Source organism: Emydura macquarii, unplaced genomic scaffold (genome assembly GCF_026122565.2).
Source record: "Emydura macquarii macquarii isolate MOO-44397 ecotype Brisbane River unplaced genomic scaffold, CSIRO-AGI_Emac_v2 contig_2207, whole genome shotgun sequence".
Taxonomy (NCBI): Eukaryota; Metazoa; Chordata; order Testudines; family Chelidae; genus Emydura; species Emydura macquarii.
Genome location: NW_027132344.1, coordinates 2,220,951 through 2,245,251, shown reverse-complemented (window position 1 = coordinate 2,245,251; position 24,301 = coordinate 2,220,951).

Sequence of the window (24,301 nt, the reverse complement as noted above, 5' to 3'; positions counted from 1 at the left end):
TTCTCAGCAGCTGCCTTAAGGAAACTTTAAGTCCTCTTTGCATCACTGCACTGATGCAAAGGGGCTTATGAGGGCCTAAGGAGCTGGTCACTGTCATCAGAGTAGAATAAAAAGGAAAATGGGGAAAATGTTGATCAGTCTGAAGTGTTATCTTATTAAGTCATGTTCATGGTGTCTTCCCCTCCCCTGTCTTCCTTCCATATCTGAGACTTCTGTTTCAACTCATAAGCAGAACAACAAAACAAGTCCCTCAGCGTGTGAGCAGTGGTGTCATATAATTCAAAATCTATGAAAGTGACAGGAGCTTCCTGACAGTTATAGCTCTGCTCCACAGTCTGCAACGTTCTTATTGTGTTCAGTCTGTGGGGAAAAGAGAATTGTTTATATTTTTTTAAGCTGAAAAGACATTTTTGGTTGATTTTACCCTTTCTAAAAAGAATGCAAAAAGGTATATTCCTTGAGGCCCTCGGAATGGCTGACCAGCCATGCAGACTAAAAGAGGGCTTTGGGGATTTAGCGGAAGTTTTCTGCAGAATATCTTTTGAAATACCACACAATGCACTAGTTAGCTCCCTAGGGAAGTTCAGGCACAATGTCATGCCACTATTTCATGACAAGTGGTAATAATTTACATTTACATTACAATCCTTCCAAAAGGATTGGAAAGTGCTTGTATATTTAGGTCCCATGCCTGGAGAGCTACAAGTATACATGTGCTAATTTTAAACATATAAGTGTACCATGGATGTAAGGAGTCATTTTCCATAGTGGTCTCATACTTAAAACTTATAAGTTTAATACCTTGTCTACACACAAATTTGCACTGCTTTAGTTAAGCTGGTTCAAACCCCTGAATGGATACTTATTTCATATTAAAAGTGACTTGTTTTCTTTTCCCTTAAATTTGTTCTTAACCTATTTAAGATTAAGTGAAATAAGTCACTCTCAAACCGTGGAACCTCCTTATTTCAGTTAAACTAAATCAATTTAAATTCACATCTTTAGTTAAACTACTGCAATTCTTTGTCTAGACAAACCCTAAGTGTCTGGAGGCTCAGGGACTTCATGTCTGGATGTCACTTCATCCACCTCTGAAGTGCAGTAGCTTTTGGACAGGAACTCAGTAGCCAGTAATATATAATAATGATTCTTTTAAAAGAGATGAAATTGCAGAAAGTCTTATCTAATAAAAGCCAAAAGAAGAGTTCTCACAAGCTGTGATTTAGACCATTTTGGAGCAGGTTGTGCTACCTTCACCAATATCTGGGTTAAACCATGGCAGATATGATCCCAGGCAAGATAAAGGAGAAGCTGATATCAGACTCGATTGATAAAGAATTAAAGGATGGTAATGTAATTAATGAAAATCAACATGGATTTATGGAAAATAGATCCTTGATATGTTTTTTGATGAGATTACAAGTTTGGTTGATAAAGATAAGAGTGTGATGTAATATACTTAGACTCTGTAAGGCATTTGATTTGGTAGGGCTTAACATTTTGAGTTAAAAATAGAACAATATTAACATGGCATGTCTTTAATGGATTAAAAATTGGCTAACTGATAGGCCTCAAAATGTAACTGTAAATTGGGAATTGTCATCAATTCGGTATGTTTCTAGTGGATCCTACAGGGGTTTGATCTTGATCTATGTTTAACATTTTATTCCATGACTTGGAAAAATGCCCCCATAAAATCATCACTGATAAAGTTTGCAGATGACACACAAATTGAGGGAGTGGTAAATAATGAAGAGGACAGGTCACTGATTCAGATGGTTAAATGTAAATGTATACTCACTGGAGAGTCTTTAATTTTTCATTTGTGTAGCAAGTATCCGCATGTGCCATGGTTTGTGCGGCTGTGGTTTAGAGGTGCCCATGAGCTTTGTGGGAGATCAAAGCCAGGGACCTTCTGCATTGAGTCTTTAATGAGATGTTTATTTGTAACTCCTTGTAAACTCATTTGGCTTTCCAAGCTTCATCAGGGTTAAAGTTGCTTAGCTGAAGGTTAAACACATGGGTCCAAAAGGGCTTATGAGACTTCAGGCAGTGGTGAGGGATGTTGTTAAGGTCCTGGTGGATGGGAAGACATTTGTTTTCCATGATTTTTCTGGAATTCCCGAAGGGTTCCAGCATTACAGCGAATAGGTGAAGAAGCAATGTGAACAGCAGTGGCAGACAGGGCATTGGGGTCAACTTGAGGGTTCCAGTGATGCACCACATTGCAGTGTTCAGTTGGACATCAACAAGTCGAATATGTTACTTCTGGTCCATACCGGTGCACAGTACTCAGCTACAGAGTACACAAGGGCCATCACTGATGTCCGTAACACTGATGCTGCTCCCAAGCTTGTGCTTGCCAGTTTCTGGACCAGGTTGACCCTTGTCTTCATCTTGGCAGCTACCTTCTTCAGATAGTCATGGAAGATTAGTGTGCAATCCAGCTTCACTCTGAGGTAGGTCGGACTGGGGTCATGTTGCACAGTGTTGCTACAGAAACTCACTTTCAGGATGCACTTTGCATTTCTCTTATCAAGATGGACTGCAGTTGTTTTGTGAGGATTTGGCTTGAGCCTCCATTTCTGGAAATATTCCTCCATTGTTTTTAGGTCTCCGTTCAAGGTGGACTCAATGTTGCTGAAGGTGGTTGCTTGCATTGCCAGGGAAAGATCATCTGCATATGCAAATTTGCGCAACCTTGTTGGAGGCATGTCGCTTGTGTAAACATTGAAAAGAGTCAGCACAAGTACTGGGCCTTGTGGTAGTCCATTGTTGAGGAACCAGGGTGAACTGATTTTGTTGCTCAAATGGACATGGCAGTCACCTATTACTCAGCATTGTCCATAGCAGACATAGTGTTTTGCAGCAGGGGATGACCCTTGCAAGTTTCAGCAACAAGCCTTTAATCTAGACTGTGTCATAGACCAATGACTCAGGTCTACAAAAAAAGTACCAGTCTTAGATTTTCTCTGGAATCTGGCCTCAATGTGCATTACAAGGGCCAGAACTTGGTCACAGCAACTGTGTTTAGGCCAGAATTCTGCTCGTTCTGGGACGCAATGACTGAAAAAAAAATGGGGGTCATGGTGGATAACCACTGAATGTAAACTCCCCGTGTTAGGCTGTGGCCAAAAGAGCTAATGCAATCCTTGGATGAACAGACAGGGGAACCTCCAATAGGAGCAGAGAGGTTATTTTACCTCTCTATTTGTTACCGGTGTGACCGCTGCCAGAATACAGAATACAGTTTGGTGTCCACAATTTAGGAAGGATAACTAATTGGAGAGAGTTCAGAGAATAGTCATGAGAATTAGAGGATTAAAAAACATACCTCAAAGTAATAGACTCAAGGATCTCAACCTATTTAGCTTAACAAATATAAGGATAAGGGGTGACTTATTACAGTCTATAAAGTACCTACATGGGGAACAAATTCAATAATGCACAAACTTGAAGAGAAGGGTATAACATGATCCAATGGCTGGAAGCTGAAGCGAGACAAATTCAGACTGGAAATAAGGCATACATTTTTGACAGTGAGAATAATTAATCATTGGAACAACTTATCAAGAGTCATGGTGGATTCTTCATCACTGACAAGTTTTAAATTGAGATTGGATGTTTTTCTAACGATACGCTCTAGGAATCATTTTGGGGAAGTTTTATGGCCTGTGTCCTATAGGATGTCAGACTAGATGGCCATAACAGTCCCTTCTGGCCTTGGAATCTATGAATACCTCTTCCATTGATTCTTTAAAGACCCTTAGTATTCTCTGATGGTACCTTATTTTTGTCATTGTTTTGTTTCTTGCTTGTCATCCCCCTGCAAACAGCCTCCATTGATTTATGCATGAGATAAATCTATGCAGACAGGCATGCTAATACCAAGCAGGTAAACTGAGGAAGATATGATATTAATAAAAATACAAATGTCTCCCTCATTCTATGCAAGAGTTCTGGAAGAAAAACCCAGAATGATCAGATTTAGAATGTAGTCCAGAATACTAGAGTTTACAACTCTCCCATATTCTTCCAATTTTTTGATTGACACCAGTGCAAAACTGGAGGGAGACACTGAAAGTCAGAATTTAGGCCAGGAGGTGGAATTGTTCCTGTGTGAGCAGGAATAGAATCCAGGCCATGCACCCATAACAGCATTGATTCTACAACACTACTAGGGTTACAGGTTACTTTTTTCACTGAAGGCTTTAGCTGACTCAATACACATCACAGGTCAGATTCACTGGTGTGCTCTTGTTGCTTTTGTGCTGTGTGAAGCAAAATGGCTACAAACTGAACTTAATTAGCCAATTAAACCAGGTTTAAGTCTGCACCAGAGTGGTACAAAGCAGCCAGAGCATACTGGTGAATCTGGCTCAAGGCCTGAGTCTCTACTACCTTGCACCTTGTGTGGTGATTTACACCTCTGCACAGTGGGGGTAAAGTGCTACTATCTTGATCTGGCAGCATTTTACACCCACTTTGGCCTGGTGTAAGTGACTACCCAAGGTGCAAGGCAACAGAGAATCAGGCCCATTGCTGCTGCTTCTGTAGCATCCTTTCCAGGAGTAGTACAGGAAGGCTATTTTATTCCATATAACATCCAAAATACTTATGTGCCCCCATCACCATAGTATCTGAGTACCTCACAATCTTTAGTGTATGTATTGGAGCTGAGCAGAGAAAGGTATTCCATTTCCTGGAGGATTTTGATATTTCAAAATTTGATTTTGTTCCAATGTGGAATGAAACCAAAAAAAATTAGAAATTCTCCATGAAATGGGATGGATCCCCAGCTCCAGCACAGCCCCCTGGCAGGATGCCCTTCAGCCATGAAGCTGAAAGGCCAGGCTGTTGATAAGCTGGGCTGCTGAGCCAGCAGGTTTCCGACGGACACCTGGCTGGCAGGCAAGGTTTCATTGGAACTTTGTTGAAATCGAACGCTCTCCACAAAATGTTTTGATTTTGACAAATTGATGAATTCAGATGAAATCAGGAAGAGGTCCAAGAGTAGGAAGGTACAGAGCTGCCTCAATACTCTCTGTACTGACTTCTTTGAGACAGCATCTAGTGGCAAGATATTGCTCTTTGGAACACAAGTTTTAGAAGCCCACTTTTCTTAAAATCTGTTTTGGCGGATGATTTGAAGCAAAACAGTTATAAATAGCACGAAACTATAAATGATGGTATAAGTTGCTATACAAAATTATTATAAATTTGGGAGAATCACTGGTCGTAAGTAGTGACCTTAGTGCATTTTAGATATGTAGCAATCAAACTTTTACAGCACCCCACAACAGTACATAGTTTATCTGTTCTTCAGTTTGTTTTTTTTAAGTATTAAAACCAAGAGCAGGTTTTGTCATTCTTTCAGCTGCTTTCTTCTTGGTAATACATTAGTTGCTGTGGAAGCAATGGTGCAAATCCTCTACTAGCCAATTTTATGGATATCCACAAGTGTCGTATATTATAATTTTCAGTAATGGTGGGGGAAATCAACATGATTTGGGAAATAAGGTGTTTGAGAAGCATTACTTGAGAATATATACTTTTATGTAAATAGAACTTTCCTGAAAACATTAGCCTCTTTCCCTTCATGCAAGGTCAGAGTTTGAAATAACTGATGTACTGTTCACATTTGTATTTGTGACCTTCTTCCTTCAGTGCAAAGTTAACAGTAATTTTTTTTTGACATAGGTCAATATTTGAAATTCCAGGAACATCCCAGTGACATATCACGGTAGAAGGAGGAAGAACATAGCTAGTTAGAGGTCACTTTAACAACTTAATCCAATGTGGGCTTGTAAGAGGACACTTCTCTCTGGCACACTGATAAATAACTTGATTAGATTCAGAGGACAGGCTCCTGCAGCCCACAATACAGGACTCAATTTGCTGAAATCACTGACAGTTTATAAATGAGGAAGTGACACACCCAGTATTAAGCTGTGTAGAGGTCAGTGCTGTGGGTCTGGTTGGTGATATTGTTGTTTATTTATAGCGTTTACTATCTTGACTGTTATAGGGACCAATGGCACATGCATTAGCAGCAAAGAGAATTGATTGTCATGTTATAAAAATTGGGTTTTACACTACCTTACCTGCAATGGATTGCTCAGTAGCACAGGAGGAATGCTCTTTAAATTCTCCATGTATGTCCCTGACTATGAGACATAACATACTGACTGAGATGGACCAGGGGTCTGATGTGATATGATAATTCCTATGTTTTCCCTACCTATTTAATACCTACCCTTCTAATAGAAGCTAACTGGAGTACCACCAGGTTCTAGCTCTATTTTTGTTAATGAAATTGTAATGCACATCCAAAAAAAAAAAAAAAAAAAAAAAAAAAGTCCATTGCTAATGTAACACCACATAGCCTTTTTGGAGCAGTTCCTTGCAAATTCCTTAGTGGCACACTAAAAGCTCCCATTAGAATACTGAGCAAGTCTCATCACAGTACATTAATAGTTCACATATCAGCACTAAATCTGTCCTGTTAGTTTAATAAGGATCTTTCCAGTCCCTGAAGAGTGTGCATCTGATCTGTGTCATGGAATCCACAGTACTAACTTGTTTACTTTAAGTAACACAAACTTAATTGATATCTTCTTTCCTGGATACAAGGTACTTGGGTAAAACATGCTAAAGCTGAGTAGCTCAATTTCAATATACTAGACCCTCTGAGAAGACCTTTTTCAACACTATTTAGAATGGAATAATTCACTGTGACACGACGACAGACCCCAGACTAGAAAGGGTCACATTTTATTGTAGATATTTCATTGGCAACATCATTTGGCAGGTTACAGCTTGACACATGAATCCTGCAGGGGTGGTTTTGTTAGTGATATATTGCTGTGGATATTTTGTCATTATTATTATATTTTGCAGGGGTTTTATTTGGCTTTTGGTATTATTATATTTGCAGGGGTTTTATTTGACTTTTCACTTACACTGGTGTAATGTCGTTCAAGTCAGTAGGGTTACTTATGTTTTACACTTACGTGAAAAAAAAAAAAGGTCCATGTTTCCTAATGCCAGATTTTTCATGTAATAATGGGTATATGTCTAGAAGAGGTGCATGGCAAAATTTCCTTGACACGACATCACTCACAAAACCTCACAATCCAAATACACCAAATGAGCTTTACTGAACAGATGATGTTACCAGTATTTTGTTAACACATTTGAAAGTAAGCCTCCTGGAAATCCCAGGATTGCTTTTGCAGCAGTTGTGTAATATGTTATTAGAAAGGAGTCAGTTTCCATTTCTTCAGCAATCCCTTTATAGTGCAGGGCTTAATTACAGCAGGCTAGAGGTAGTGCTTCTATCACACTAGAGAGTAATAATTATTTTAATTAGTAGAAACCTATTGTAGCTGCAGAGAATAAAATCTGAAAGCTTAATTTCACTGATAAACTATGTCATTATTTCTGAAGCCATCACTTTTGGTTTATGTTTGATGAGCTATTTGGTTTTTCATATTTGATTGCCATAGCCCATTCTAAATTTTAAATCACATCAATTTTATAGGGAAAATGTAAACAGTGGATTTGTTCGCAGAATGGCAAAGGTCAATTGGAGGATTTCATGCTCTCTAATTGGTCATATAATTGTAGGAATCTAGAGACACTGTGTCGCTTTCAAAGAGAATTGAAATGGGGCAAATTTAAATAAACATACCCTGACAGGAGACTTACAGCCTTTCTTGAGATAATTGATGCATTGAACATTTTACCTGAGACATTAAATAGGCTTTGGGAAAAGTAGAGTTCTGTTGATAAAGTGGAGGCAATGTATGCCTTTCATAGTCCATAATTAGTTATTTACTTAAGGATACTTTGAATTTAAATCAAAGACTGGTTAAAAAAAAAGTGTTCATTCTTACATATCTTAGGCCTGGGCTACACTGACCGGCAAATTCAGTGGCAGTCTACGGGAGTTATGCAAGCTACATAGGGTAGCTTGCGTAACTTACGTCGACTTCCTAACTTCTGTTCTATACACCATCTCCACCACATTGCACTGACAGGAAATACGTACCCATCAATGCAGCGCTATGCTTTTTCTGGAGATGGTTTTAATTCACTGCTGCTCAATCGAACCGGATAAATTGATCTGACGGCGAATTTTCTGCTGTCACTGTAGACATAGCCTCAAACTTTACAAAGAAGAGCTACTATATAGTTATGGCACAAGATGCCTCTAGCTAGATTAACATGTAGTCTGAATAACCCTTGAATCTAGAAAAAGTTTTCTCCAGGCCATAAGGACAGTGCAGGAAGGTTTATCCACCACCATCAATCTTAATGAGGCTTCATTCTCTGTTCTCAGTTTGCTCTTGCATTTCATGACTATAGAGTTCTCAAGAGAGGCTGCATCTGAAAAATCTATGGAACTGCAGATAAGCATTTAGACAATGCAAACAAGGAGGGAATGAAATTGTTTAGAGTGGTACATGGAGAAATTGAATGACATTAAGCAAATGAAAATGAAAAAATGTTCTAGCAGTGAAAACTGTGAAATCTGAAAGACTACAGAATTGTCTGCCAAGGAAATTGGAGAATGATGCATTATTTGTAATATTCACAGCTGGTATGGGCCATGCACAAGGAAACCATACCTTCCCAACATTAGCTGACTAAGTAATATATGTATTTCTGTTCTGCTATTTCAGAACTATTACAGATTCAAAAGAGTGGTGATGAAATTGGTCAAGGGCACAGAAAACTCATATGAAGAGATTGAAAAGGTTTGGATTTTTTTTACCTTAGAGAGGAGATAAACAAGATGAGAGAAATGATAAAAGTATACAACAAATGGGCTAGAAAAGGTAAATCAGGATCTTCTGTTCTCCCTCTCTCATTACAAAAAAATAAGGACAATAAATTAAATCAAAAGATGGCAAGTTCAAACTTGGTAAAAGGAGATATTTTTTCACATAATGCATAATTAGACTGTAGAACTCACTGCCCAACGATGTCACTGAAGCAAAAATTTAGCAAGATTTGGATATATATGTGTAACAAGAATATCCACAGTTATAATAGTCAATATAAACAAAAAGTATTGGAAGGGAGATAAAACTTTACGTTTCAGGGTTTAAGCCAATTTCTATCCATTCGGAATTAACATGAGACCTTCCCGGGGGTAAATTGTACTACACCTACCTGCTGTGGGGTTTCTTGCATCTTCAAGTTCTGAAGCAGCTGGCACTAGATGGACCATAGAAATTGCCATACTGGATCAGACGTATGTTCCTAAGTATTTCTTATGAAAATCAGGGCTTCGCCATGAATATATGCATGTAGCAGATAGTGTTTAGCATCAATTGCTTATTATCCAGGTCCTATTTCCCCCCGACACACACACACACACACAGAATGTAGTTACAGTGTAGATTATTATTAATGATTTGTATTATTGTAGTATCTAAAAGGACAAGTCATATGCACATGCTTTATTTTACATTCCACTTGATTCAGAGTTGCATATAAAATTACATTGCTCTTGTATTTTTAGAAGTGAACTAAAAATTATAAAAAAGATTAGGGTGATTTTCACTTGGGTAGATAGCACCTGCACAAAGCATTCCTCGAGCTGCTGGACCACCGTACTGCCCCTTCCTTGTGTGGAAAGGCCTGGATGGAGCACGGGATTGGAGTTTCTCTGTGCACCTTGTGTTCCATAGAAGGAGGGCTATACACCAGCCACACCCTAAACTGTTACAGAAACCGGAATTGTGGTGCACTCAAACATCCTGCTTCCAGACTTAGAGATCCAGTTGTCCGAAGTCTCCACTTAAGGGATCACAGCTACTATACCAATTTATAGACTGAAAACCTGATTGAAAACCCACTGAATGAATTATAGTCCCATTATCTGCTTGCAGAGAGGTGGGATGAAGTCCATTCCACCCCAATCCCTGCAGAGTTCCCTGTATATAGGTCAATTTCTTTGGGTTTGAGGTTTGATCCTACTTCCCAATCAGGGCAGTGGAAATACTGTTCTGAATAGCATAGGATCAAGCCCTTCCTGGTGGAAGGAGAAGAAGATGAAATACAGATTGACATACCCACAAATTTAGAATTAGAAGTAAATACATCTTGAAACAATAGTAAAAATAGTTTCTTCTTCTTCAAATTACGTTCATGTAAAGGGGTAGTTATCTACTTACTAGTCAGGTGCTATGTGCTAAATATAACTGTCCAGAACTGAACTACTGACACTTGTTTGCTTTGTTATAATGATTTGGGACTACTACAAGAAAGAAAGAAGAAAATTGAAACCCACAGTCAAATAACCTGACATAAAAATGCAGTACACAGTTGACATAAAGTAGTGTCATTAATAACTGGTCTGCAAGACAATGCATGTTTAACTGAAAAGTGCCTGAGAATTTTTTCAAAAAGGCCATTAGATACTATCATATTTGCATTTTTACTGCCCTGTGTTAAATGAATATCTGTGGTTTCCTGCTTTTGCCATGGATCATTTTTTAAAATGAAACGGTAAGCAGCAGAGAATGGCCAAAGTGCCATGAAAACAAGGACATTTACTATTATCAGGAATAGTATGGTAAACTACTTTCAACATTTGTTATGGGGTGAAATGTCTAAAATGTTATATATGAAATACCTAAATTAAAAATGATTATCACCCAATAATTTGGTCTTCATTTGATGCTTTTTTTAAAAAAGCAAAATGATAGAATCCAGAATGTCTAGAAACTCATAGTAATATTCCACTCAGTGGCACAAATTCAAATTTCATTTAAGATATATATAAAAATGCAGTATCCAACATACAGATGAAAACAGAAAGTTTCACATAAAACAAAAGCAAAGTGAACCTGTTATTCCCTTCCCCCTCCTCCCAACTAATAATTTTATGTTCAATTTTATTGTCTCCTTGGAACCACTACTCTGATTAACACCTAATAATTTGTTTTACCAAACTAACAAATCTTTTCATAACAGTTACCACCTGATCAAGCATGTTTCCAAAAGCATACTGTTTTGTAAATCTATATTTTGAGAAAAAGCTATGGCACTACTTAAAGAGGTAAGAATTTGGTTTAATATTTATTTTCCCTCCAGTGTTCATAGTTTTGCTGAAGAACAGCAACTATGACCCTATATTAACAATGTTTGTTTTGTTGTATGACAATACATGGATTAATTTTATATTAATATTCTTACTTGGTTTTTCTGTGTAATTTTCCCACTATTAATTTCTCTCTCCAACCAGTCCTGTAAACTAACATATATTCCTGTTTTCTCCCATCCTCCTTTAACTTTTACCAGTATGATTTTATCATTCACTTTTCATTCTCATTGGCTTACAAGACTTCTGATCAGCTGCAAGGTACTGAAAGACCTCAGTTTCCACTGAAGATGCTTTTACTTTTTAAGTAGCTGTCCTTGTAGAGAGCATTCCCTCGAGAGAGATCTTTCAGACTTTAAGTTAGGACATGTAAATGTTTAAATTATGGCTTACAGATCAATGACAAGAAATAGGACATCTATTTCTGGTTACATTGCAGATTTATTGTTATGAGTCAAGGCTAATGCAAGGTGAACTCCTCCCTTTATGATCATCACCACAAACACATTAGCTCATCCATGAATTTAAAAATCGACCTCCAGACAGTTAGTTGGCAATTTGGCACCTTGCTTTGATTGTATACAATTTAACAAAAGAACATTTAGCACTAATTCAACAGTAATATCATTTCTGTCTTTCAGGAATGATTTATTCCTTTAGATATGGTGTCCAAATCACATTTTCTTGGGGGGTGTAGATTTGTAGTTTGCAGTTTATTATATTGTTTTTCAAGGGCGTAAAGAAAGTGAAGACACATAGTTACATAACCTATCATATTGTACATATAAGCTCTAGACCCGATTGTTTTTCTGCACAGAACATCCCATGTAGGGGGACAGGAAGTTATACTGGGCTCCTCTTATAGACTTTACACTACATTTTTTTAGGGGATCGGCCCCTCTGCCATCCCCCTTACAGAGGGGGTGTGGTGCTTACTTCCCAGAACCCATAAGTCCCACATGATCTGCTTAGTCTCTGAGCCTCACCAAACCTGCAGCTCTCACCAAAGGCATAACAGCACTTCTCCAGTGAAGCCAAACTGATAGAGCTTGCATAGCCAGTGCCTGAACTTCTCCTCGTTAATATAATCGGATGCTTTATTGACTTTCTAGAATATTTCCAGTTGGCTGCTTTGGGAAGGGGAAGAGGGGGACAGTGCACGTTATGCACCCATCATCACTCCTTCTCACTGACAGTAAGTTCCCTTCCATTCAGCATACAGACCTACAGTTCACAGTGGGCTTTTGTGGCCCAAGGAGGGGATAGCGTGTTATGGAGAGATCTATGCATGGAGCATCCTATCGATGCTCTGTTCCTAACGGAACAGTCTGGCCTCTCTCTACAACCAATTGCAGGTACAGACGTTGCAGATGACCTGTAATAAAGTGTAGAGTTTTTCACTGTCTAGTCATAACAAATAATTTAGGCAATGGGTCATTACATTTATCCAGTCTCTAAACTGAAATGCGACTTATTTTTTGGTTTAACAGTAAAACCGATCCCACATAATATGCCAGTTTAAAATGTCAACAGACATTTCACATTATTACCCTTTTGAAAGAATCCTTAGTTCTTAGGCTTGTCTTCATCATACAGTTTCTCGCTCGGGTTTTCAAAGGGGCTTTCCACTTAGATTCCCAACAGTTTAGATGTCTTGGAAAATTCCCGCCTCTATGGATACAGCATTACTCAGCATTTACCCAGATCCAGGCACCTGGGTCTGGGAACACTATGACAATGTTGTGAACACTGTTAAGCCACACTCAATTCAGACCCATTTGGCTGTACCTACATTAGTGCTGCACTAATCCGTGTGAGTTGCTTGGACTAATGGGGGCATATCCCAAGGCTCCTAGTGCTTCACTCAGTTGTGCCAGTCTATGAATTGTTTTGCAGTGTATGGTGGAAAAATTTCTCTGTCCTTCCTGATATTGCACTTGGGGTTTAATCCAGACTAGTGAGGGGTTGTGTCACCACCTGCCCTGTAATCTGGGGTGCCTCACAATGCTTTGCTGCTGTAGCAAACAACCTAGGCTGCTCACAAACACATCATGCAGATCACACCCGCAGTGTATGTGCTTAGCTTCAACCCTGGTCCAGCAACTCTGACCCCAGCAGCTGCTCAGCAACACACCAGCCAAGCTCTGGCTTCCAGCAACCTTGGTTATATCTTGCAGGGTGACCCCAACACATTCTCAGTTCTTAATTTTCCGAAAAATGTGTGTTCTGCATGGTCCAACCCTCTTCTGGGCAGTTGAGATATTATAGGCCCATTGCCCCTATAAGGGGTCAATATCCAACTCTCTGTTACTTTAACTGAAGTAACCCAAACAGTTCAGTTTAAACACTACACTGGATTAGTTTTGATTAAAGAATAAAACAAGTTTATTTAATTATAAAGAGATAGATTTTGAGTGAGTAGAAGTATAAGGTATTAAAATGAGAAATGGTTACAAGAGGAATAAAGAGAAAACGCATCCTAAGAGACAAGCCTTAGATTCAATTCAAGGTAAAATCCTTACCACATTTTCCCAGTAACATAGCTGATCAAATTCTCAAGTCAAGATATGCCCCCAAAGTCCAAAGGACTGGTTCCTTTGTCTTCTCAGGTGAAAGAATGAGTGAGAGAGATAGACAGACTTGTGTTTTTGCCTCTCACTTTTATTCCCCCTTTGAAGTGGATTCTTCTGAAGATTACCCCCTGAGAGCAAAGTGTATTCAAACAGTAAAGAAGGCAACGTGTAATCTGAAGGTGAAGGTGGCCCCATGCTCTTTCTTACCCCATATGTATGCTGAAATGCCAATTTGCCTTGTCTCCTTGCTATCTCAAGGCCACTGTTTACTACTTATGTGTAAATTAAAGTAAACCCATGTTCCCTTGTTTAGGCTAGACCTGTTTAACCACTCTTGTCTAGTCAGATCTGTATGGGTTTGAACATATGCTACCAACATTGGACAGGGGGAATTCATAACTTTACCTATACTGTTGCTACAGACATTTCACTATGATATTAGTGACCAGTGAGTTATGAATTTTCAAATGATACCTCACAAGGCATATTTTGTACAAAGATTATTACAATAATGGGTAGGGTGTGAAAACAGGATGCATTCGGTAACAACTGGACCCTGTGCAGAAGCATCCTTAGCCCACCAATTCAGAAAACTGAAGCACTTCCAGCTCAGCATGCTCCATGCCACTGCCTGTGGCCTCTGTTCCAACCGGTAGCAGGGTCTGGTTCCAGCTTAGGGTGACAACTTCTTCCAGCTGTTGGCATTAATGCAACTCATGTAGCCAACAGCATAAGAACACAGGGAATGAGACACAGTGGAAGGCATTTCATCAGCAGCTAAGTCAAAGGTGGCACTATATCTTACTACGGAGTTCGTGGAGGCATGGACCTCTGTAGACAGCCAATACAGCTTTCAATAACTGTGGAGTCCCCCTTTCCTGACTGCCCGTTCTCGTGCAAGACCACAAGAACAGAGTGGTTGAACTACATAGTTACGTCCACCTGGCATGACCAGTAGTGGACCCAGAAATTCCACATGATGAAGGCTACCTGTACAGAGCTATGTGAGTCCCAGCCCTTCAGCACCAGGCCACACAGATGAGAGAGGCCCTACCAGTCCAGAAGTAGGATTGCTATTACCACCCTGACTGTTCCAGGTCTGTGACTACTGCGTTTGGTGTTGTCAAGTCAACTGTCAGTGCTGTGGTGATGGAGAGTTGCAAGGCAATTATTGATGTGGTTTACCTAAGGGTGATTACATTTGTGGACCCAAAATTACAGCTACCTTTGAACAAATTGGATTTTTTTTAACTATGCTGGGGCCACAGATGGCACACATGTATTCCTAATGTCGCCCTCCCATGCCCTCCTACCCAGGTGCACACAAATGCTTTAACCACAAATCATACTACTTGCTCATTATGTAGGCCTTGAAGGACCATAGAGAAAGATTCAAGGACACCAATGTGGGATGCACATAGCCTATAGGTATTTGCTAAGTATGGCATAGGTATAATTTAAGGCAGTAATGCAATGACCCTACAAGCCTCAAGGTCCGTAAGACAATGTCTTAGTTAAACTATTCATGGCATTAGGCCCAAAAAGCCTTAGCATAAACAGCTGGATCCCTATATCATAAAATATTGCCAGGTAACCACAAGAAGCCATTTTATACCAGCTTGAGATATTTTAAGTTATGAACATCAGCAGATGTCCATCCACAAGAATGCCATAGGAACTAATTGACATATATTCCAATAAATGTGAGATAAAAGGCCTAGTGACTTATGGCACGTAGGGTGAGGAAATACAAATAAGGAAAAGGGGATGAAACCAAATGTGCATTATGCAGAGAGGCATCAGATTAACACATTATAAGAGCTGTATCTAGGCCTGTGTGCTTTGGGAGATGCCAGAATGACAACCACTGGTGATGGTGACAAGGAAGATGATGGCTAACACTTCAGGTTGTTCTGTTGTGTGAATACATGGATGTTCATTCTGTCCCTGCCTACCTTGCTGGATTGGAGTGTTTGTAGCTTTGCTAACTGTTGTTAAAACTATTACAAATACAGAAGGTTTTTCCTAAGCCTGAGTGTTGCAACTGTGCACCTCAGGGTTCCTAACTCAACAGTAATTCTAATGATACTGGGCCTGATCTTGGGATGAGAACCTCCCAACCTTAGAATGTTAACTGGGAATCTCACGTGATTGATATAATTAATACACTCTCAACAGAGCATGCAGCATGTACCAGCAGGGTGCATGTTGTCAGGGGTATTCAAATTTAGATAAGAAAAGACTTTATTCTCTCCCAGTAATGTGGATCCTTGGGATGTCTGTACCCATTGTTATTTTGGGAGACCCAGTCTATCTTCTACTGCCCTGGCTTATGAAACTCCCCCCTGATGTGAGTGTATCTGGCAAAAGAAGGTTGAATTACAGACTGAGTAGTGGTAGGATAGCGGTGGAATGTGTGGTTGGTTAAATGAAGCCAGATGGCATCCAAATAGTTTTGTAGACAGTGCCAAGTGTACCCAATTTCATTAATGTTTTGGAGCATCTTGTGCATTGCACAACAACATGTGAGGACATGTGTTTATCAGCAGTGAGTCAGAGACAGTGCTGATTTATAGGCAACCAGAAAGCATGCCTCTTGCAATTGGGGGTCGGGCCAGCAAAGCAAGGGAAGTAAAAGATGCTAACCTTGTGTGCTCACGCCATTGCTTTGCACAGGGCAGTGAGATAATGTGGAGTTAGGGAATTCACCTGCAGTAATATTTATAGATACTCTCCATCCACTTGTCTATTAATCTGCAACTCTTTTAAAAAGCTTTGGTTTGAACTTCTTATGTCTATTATTTCCCCAAACACTCCTCCACTTCCCCAATGGATTTTACAGCCAGATAGTTTATTAAAATCACAGGCAGCACAGCTGCTACTATGTGAAGAATGAACATTTCAAGAAAAGTGCAAAAAAGACCATCAATAAAGCCGGTCAGTGCCAAGTCACACGTAATGGAATTGCACATTCTCGATGTACCTTTTCTCCTTCCCACATGACTGCCTGGGGACAGAGTGAACAGGGAGACTTCTGCCCATGAATACTTCTATAGCAGAAGTACATTGATTGACTCATCCCTCATCTAGAACCGTGCAGGAGATGCTGCAGGATATGGTAGCGTGAAGGGAAGTCCACTGAAGTGTGCTGAACTGGGGCAGGTGCTGCAGTCTGGCTTGGTATGTTCCTGCTGCCTATCATGACAGTCAGCCTCTTGAACAGTACGCTGCTGCTGTTGGTCCTGCTCATTCATCTCACAATGTGCCCAGTGTAATCAGCTGCCATCTCCTCCATCATCCATCCTCAGTTTCAGACTTGTTCTGTATCTCTTTCTTGAGCATTTCCCTCTATATTTATAGGAGCTGGTCCAACCTGCTAGCAGAGTCCTGCTGCAGATCCTGCAGCATTTCATCCCTGACTCTTCTCTCCTGGTGATTCAGGGGCTTCACTGTCAGAGGCCTGAATGGGCGTCTCACACCAGCCCTGCAAAAATAGTGTAATAGCTTTCTCCTGTTCAGGAAAAAAAAATTCTCCCCTTTAACTTTCCTGCATTACACCAAGGTTCCACAAGTTCCAGCATTATCTCCTTGGTATTCCTTCTTCTCCAGCTCCCTGCACTTCTTCTCTCAAAGGCAGCTGTACCCCAGGTTGTCACCACAGCAAGATAATGGTAAATATTTTAATGACAGAGCTTCTGTCCTCAGTTCAAGTAGAACCCACCCTACAGCACATAACACCCATCATTTCAGTAAATGAGATTGGTCATAACCTGGCAAAACCTGCCCCCTTATGTTGCAATAACTTCCATAATAACAGAGATGGCAGCTGCATCTTACTCCCTTACTCCAATGCTGCTTTGTCCCTGGTCCATTCTCTGTCTTCTTCTTAAACATGCCTTGGGACTCTGAGCTGGGGCCATACTGGCCATCTCCTGAACCAAGTGGTGTCCCTTCCTACTCCTCCAATCTCTCTGCCCCCCAGTCAAACAACATCTGGTCTGAAAAAGCGTTTTCTAGCATGAGTGTGAGCTCTATACTCTGAGGACTGCTGAGCACTTGGTCAGATGCCTTGGGGTTTGCCAAGGGGGAGGCTGTTGATTCCAATGGCGAGTCTGGCAACTTGCCATTGGAATCATTTCCCTGGTAGCATGTGGTCTTCAGGTTTCTGATTCTTTCCCTGCACTGTAGTCCTGTCAATGAAAGATCTCCTCCTTTGCCAGCTTCTTGGAGAGGTTCTTGTTCCTCCTCAACTCATGGTACTTATTGGCCTCACACCAGAGGTCAATCAGATCTTGGTTTGAGCCTCTGGCCAGCTGGCAGGAGAGTTTTCCAAATGGCATTCTTGAATCAAGTGCAGTGTGGAAACATAGTGGACTGTGTGACATGTGGGGTTTAAATGCTGATCAAATGTATAAAAACTGGTACGTGACTTCCAATACAGAACAAGGGACTAGGTAGAAGGGCAGCCCCAAGGGAATTGTGGGAAGACACTGGAGGACTCTCAGCACACAAGTTAAGTTGCCTGCACGTATACTTTGAAGCAGGTGAGTCGGAGCTTGAGTTAAAGCAGAACCTGCGCTCTAACCTATACCACCAGCTGGGACAGCTAGCCCAGTTATAAAGCACCTCCGGACCTGGCTTAGAAGGGTGTGTGGGTAGAGGGGTGTGTAGGCAGGTGGTAAAGGTAAAACCCCGGTAAGAGGCCACGTTAACTCTGCAGTGAGGACATAGTCTATGTGCTGTATTTAAACTTGCTAATGAGTCTAGATTTCCTAAAGACGATTTAGTTAAGAACTTATCATGAGCCTCAAGCCATTTCCTCCCCACAAGACGTAGTCCATTTAGAACTTCATGACATGTATACTAGCTCTCCAGTTTCCACGCTATAGCATTTATTTGGTGGTCATCAGTCTACTTTAATCTGAAAGCACTAGACAGGGAATTTAAGGTTTCTGAGAAAATGTGTACTGTTTCTCTAAAACTGAAGCAGGAAGCCAGGCAGGTGGGAGCCTGGGAAGCTTTTGGGCAGAAAGCTAGATCATTATCTTGTGTAAATTGTGCTGTTCCATTAACTTCTGTGGAAGTACTCGGATTTACACCACAATCTCTACAGTAAAAGCAGAGAGAGAACAGGGTAGCCATATAGCTAGTTCTGTTTTTCTTATTCTAGTAGTTCCTTTGACTGGTAGAGGAAAGTAATTTTCTATGATTTTTTACCATAATCTCATGAGTTTCAGAAGGGGACTCATTTTAAGTAGCATAAAGTTATGGAAAAGAAAGTGCCAATGTTCAAAGCTCCTAGATTATTCAGTGTGATCAATTGAGGGAATGTCTTTAGTGGAGGGAATGCTTCATCAAATTTCAAAACAAAAAACTAAAGGAGAGCACCTTAGTACAAGTCTGCCCATGCATGTATGCAAAAAAGTGAAGGTGAAAATATTTCTCTATTTGTCATCCCTGAGGAAAGAATAACTGACTTTGTTCTCAAGAACTGAAGATTTGATTGCAAAAAGTGGTGTAATACAGTTAAGACATTTTAATATTCCGTTTAAGGGTTCTTTATATAGAGACTACATTGTGAGGCTGAAATAAGCACAACTGCGAGCCACTGACTTGGAAGAATAATGCTGAGAGAGAAGGGAATAATGGCACCAGAATCAAACAAGAAATGGTTGTTGTACAACTTAGGGGGAAGAGACATAGGTTTTGTTAAAGCTAGGAATCAGGAGGCAGGTTTTGATAATCTTTTAGTATTGATTAGTCAGTTACCATGTTCATTTGAAATAAAATCCAGGGCTTGTTTAGGAAATGGCATCACTACAACTCAGCAGTGTCCAAAATGGGATATCACTGTCAAGGTTAATTTAACACCGGTAAGATCAATAGGATTGCCAGGGCTAGTAATAGATGTGAGACGTGGCTCATTACATGGTGCTTTAGTTCTCTGTAGTAAAAGGGAGGGGGAGAAATGCAGTAGAGTGAAAGAAGAGAGAGAGGGACCTGGAGGTCAGGCACATATTTTCTACTTGGTTGAGTGAATCACCATCCCTTTTTCTGAGGAATCTGGTGCAATTTTTATTCTTGGAAATCTATCCAGGCAAAGTTGCCATGAGACTGTCCGCATCCCTCCAGGTTTTATTTTTACATGCCACTAGATTTGAGTTACCTTTCAGGCTATTCAGTTAATTTGCCCCCACCCAACCCCTCCAAAGTTAGAAAAATGTTTACTTTTTTAAAATACACAGAATGGCCAAATGTTCCCTAAAAGGGTAGGTGGTCACATGAGATTCCATATTTTATCCAGTGGTTCCAACTTAAGCAGCATTTTATGTCCGGCTGCTTCTGGTCACTGTCCATTAACCCTTCCCTCCTGGTACAGAATCCTAGTATGGAAGACTGGGGCTCCCTGACCTGAGCCCTACATAGACAGTATTCTAAATCTAAATCTAAATTCTAAGTCTTCCCTTCTGTGTTACTGGTGTCTATTCAGCCCATCGCTGCAGTAATGAAGAGATAATATTGGGTGGCTGCACAATGGCTTATGAGGAATTTGTTTATTTATACATTCCTATTTAATACATGTACCATAGACAGATCTAGTTAATGAAGCGGTGCAAGACTGTATCTAATTACTGATTTTATGAGCCAGCCAGTCACTTCCTCCTTTTAAAGAGAATGTACTTTTGGACAGATTTGAAGGCAGGAGCATAGTAGCATCTCGGGTCCTGTACAGCATCATCCCTTTTGTGCTGTGAAACATGGTAACATAATAGTTTAGTCCATTCTTAATTTTACATGAGGAATTTCAGCAATGTTTTGCCTGAAGATGCTAAATGTATAATGCACTGGGACTGTGAGTTGTTCTCACTGTCAAATTCTCCCATACAGAGTAGTACCTTACTCTGCAAGTTGCTGCATTAATTCCAGGGTTTGCAAGTGTGGAGGAAGAACTGAACCTTACAAAACAAGTTGTTTGTTAGGGCCCCCCAAAGTATTTTTATTTTCCTAAATGGAAGTGCCTCTGTGTTATAACCAAAACAGACTCATCTCTCTGAAGAGATTGCTCTTACAGAGGAGACCCTTTAGCTACCGCTCGATAATGGCCACTTGTGAGCTTTTCAGATACAAACAAGTTGTCTAAATTGTAATTATTGTATAAGAATAAGCATGTTGAGTTATAAGGTATAATTAGAGTCTAAAGATAAAGATTTCAGAGCTGCATGCACTGTTTAATGATTTTACTACCTATTGAATATCAATAGCAGTAAATCTGCCAAGCCTGCCCTGTGAAACTAATGAGGGTCTCATTTTCCAAAGTCAGAGATCAAGCCAGTTGTTCTTGCATTTGGTTCATTGGTAGTACTTCTTGAAATAAAGATGCAACTTTAGGCTTCAAAGAGAAGCACACACAGTTATAGAAGAACTCGGCAGGTGTTAATACTACAATACAATCTTATTAAGAGAGTTAGTTCCTTCTTGGTAGCCCTTCCTATGTGAATTATAGACAACTATGCCTTCACTCAACCTACTTATAATAGGGTTTTATAAACACACCGGTCACTCTAGTATCTATCACGTAAACTGACTAGCATGAAGAGGTCTCTAGTGGATTTCAGAGAGTCTTCTCTCTACTCTTTTTATAACAGACACTGTTTAGGATCCTTAGAACATTTGTTACTATTCCAAATTACGATGGCAAAGCTTTACTAGAGAGATGGTTCCCACAGCATGTCTGAGAGATGGACTAACTCTGGATTGCACTTGAACACTATAAGGAAACAGGTCCAACTCTGGCTTTCATATACCTCATCCCAGAATTTGCAAACTTCTTCTCATAGGCATGTTGGCAGCTGACTGCATTAATGTTGAGGTAGTTCTCAGACTGCTCCTCCTCTGCCCCTCTCCTGAGTTGAGCTGTGTAGGCCCTGCAGAGAAACTGGTCATAGACAGTATCTACGATTTGAAAAAGAAGTAAAACCCTGCTGTTGCACAGTTACTGTAATTGGATAAGGTATAAGTATTTAAACAATTAGGTCTACCTGACAAATAGATTCTGAAGAAGGCAATACCCTATTTTATGAATTCCTTAAATATTTGACAGCATTAGCTCACAAGGTGGAAGAAAGAAAGATTAGCAAAAAGGGAAATGAAAAACTTCTAGACCAGCATTAATTCTTTCATACTGGAGGATGCCATCAACATGACATTAGGAGTAGGCTACAGTCACATTTGCCTTTAAGCCTTCCTTTTCGAGAAAGATACCCAGGAATTGAAAGTTCTCCTTACTTTATCAGCAATTTGCAGTTGCCTACAACAATTTTATTCAGCATGCTGGAAGACCATTATTACATGGTTAAACTCTGCTATTTACGTGCCAGAGGTCATCCCTAAAACTGCATTTTTATGCTGCTGTTTCCTCCTGAAGCTTGAGTTTAATTATCCAAGATAGCTGAGGATTTAAGTCTTGATAAGACTTGCATACATCTTTAACTTTGCAATTAAGCACAGGTGAACTTGGAGAACTGGGGCCCTAGAAATGTCCCAGGCAGAAATGTCCCTTCTCAATGCTGAAAACATCCTGTAGCTATCCTGAAAAGGAAAAATGTCCTGCAAAAATGGAAGTCAAACTGAATTCAGAGATGTGGTCAGTAAAATAAGTCCATTATAAACTTACTACTATCTATGGGAACCAAATCTCAGCAATGTAATGGAGTCAAGGTTCAAATCCAGAGAAAGTGAGCTCAAATTACAAACCAGAGCTCAGTTAAAACTAAAAATCAGTAGAGTAGCAAACTGAAAGGCCTGATCAACTCAGTAACATGAAACTGAACTCAAGTGTATCTGAGCAGAGAGGAAGCTGGCTCATCATTTGTTAATAAATATTTAAGTTTCTATAGCAAGGCAATGGAAGTTTTCACTTAAATGCATCATGTGCATTAGTTATTATTAGTAGGCTCCCATTTCAACATTATTCTGAGCAAGACAATGCTAGCCATCCATTATATTCCAGCCACATAAAGAAATACAGGTTGCATATGTAATGGCAAAGTGTATGCAACAGAAGAACAGATGTAAGAACAAAAAAGCATGAGAGAACTTAGTTCAGTGATAATGTGGTTGAGGGATTACCAGACCTCAGCTTGGTAGAGGTTGGCAAAAAATAGCACAGCAATAACATATCCACTCACTAAAGCAGCTAGCTCAAGTTACTCTTGAATCCCTAATTGTCATTAGCCTCAGAAATAGTATAACAGACTGTGTACTCCTTGAGATAGGGACCATCTTTTTATTCTGGGTTGTCCAGTGCTGTCAGAGGGTGGCTGCCCCCTTTAAGGGGAGTTGTGCCTAACCACCTGTATCTAATCAGCTGCCTCTCAGCTGATGCTGTGAGGCCAGGGGTCAGGTGATAGCTTGAAGATCACCTGGGCCCAGATCCACAAAGGGACTTAGGAATTGCAACTCCTTATTTGGAGGCACCTTGGGGAAAAAAAGTCACTGGGGTCCACAAATCCTGAGATAGGCACCTAGGATTCCTACACAATAGATTTGGAGAGATAGGTAACTGAGAATGGGATTCACAAAAGACAGCCAGCATGCTAGGCTGGAAGCTGCCTAAGCCACCCTGTAGAAGATGCTGATGAGAAGGCTGTGTCCTAAGCATTGTCCCTCTCAAGGAGTTAGATACCGAGGTCTGGGCAGGAGGGAGGTGCCTATCTCTGCTTGGGATCCACAGCCAAGAACCCCTGTACTACAGTCAGGCTCCTGAGCCGTTCTTACAAGAACAATTTATGCACTTGCCTAATTCCACAAAATAGCCAGGTGGAAAGGCGCTTTCCTTTATAATCTTTAGGCCCATGGTTACAGCACTCAACTAGGGTGTGGGAGAACTCAGTTCAATTCCCCCCTCTGCCTGATGTGGAAAAGGGACTTAAACAGGTGTTCACCGTATCTCAGATGAGTTTTCTAACCACGGGACTATGGACTATTCTGATGTGGGTCCCTCTTGTTGAAGCTGTTCCACTTTGTATAAATAAATATGAATTAGGTTAGAGAAAGACTAAGAATGACTCTAGAGAAGTGGTATTTAACTACATTTTCTGGGGGGCCATATAAGGCAAAGGGCTCTTCAGGTGTCTGCTCTCTAGTGAAAATTCATCAACTCCTCGCTTAACTGGCAGAGATTGGCAACCTATGGCAAATGTGCCAAAGATGGCATGTTGGATGGTTTTTGAACGGCACACAGATAGCTAGTGTAGTCAGGGGCATGCTTTGGGATGCACTGAAGTTCCTTTTCCCTCTCATTGCCATAATGCCATGTACTGGTAATGTCCTTTTATCCAAATTTCAATTAAGTGAGAATCCTGATGATCTGAATGAGCAGGGTGTCCCTCATGCTCATTTGGGTACTCAGGATTTTTGGCCCCCGGGATGGAGAAAGGGAGGGAGAGTAGTTGCAGGAGACTGGAGCCTCTTTAATATTGCTTGAATGGAGGAGCTGGGAGAGGCCCAGAGGGGTAAGGGGTGACTCACCCCAGAGCCTATCCCATCCTTGCTTCCGCCCAGCTTCTTTCAGCTGGGGATTCTGCTTTTAGGATGGCCCTACTACCTAGCT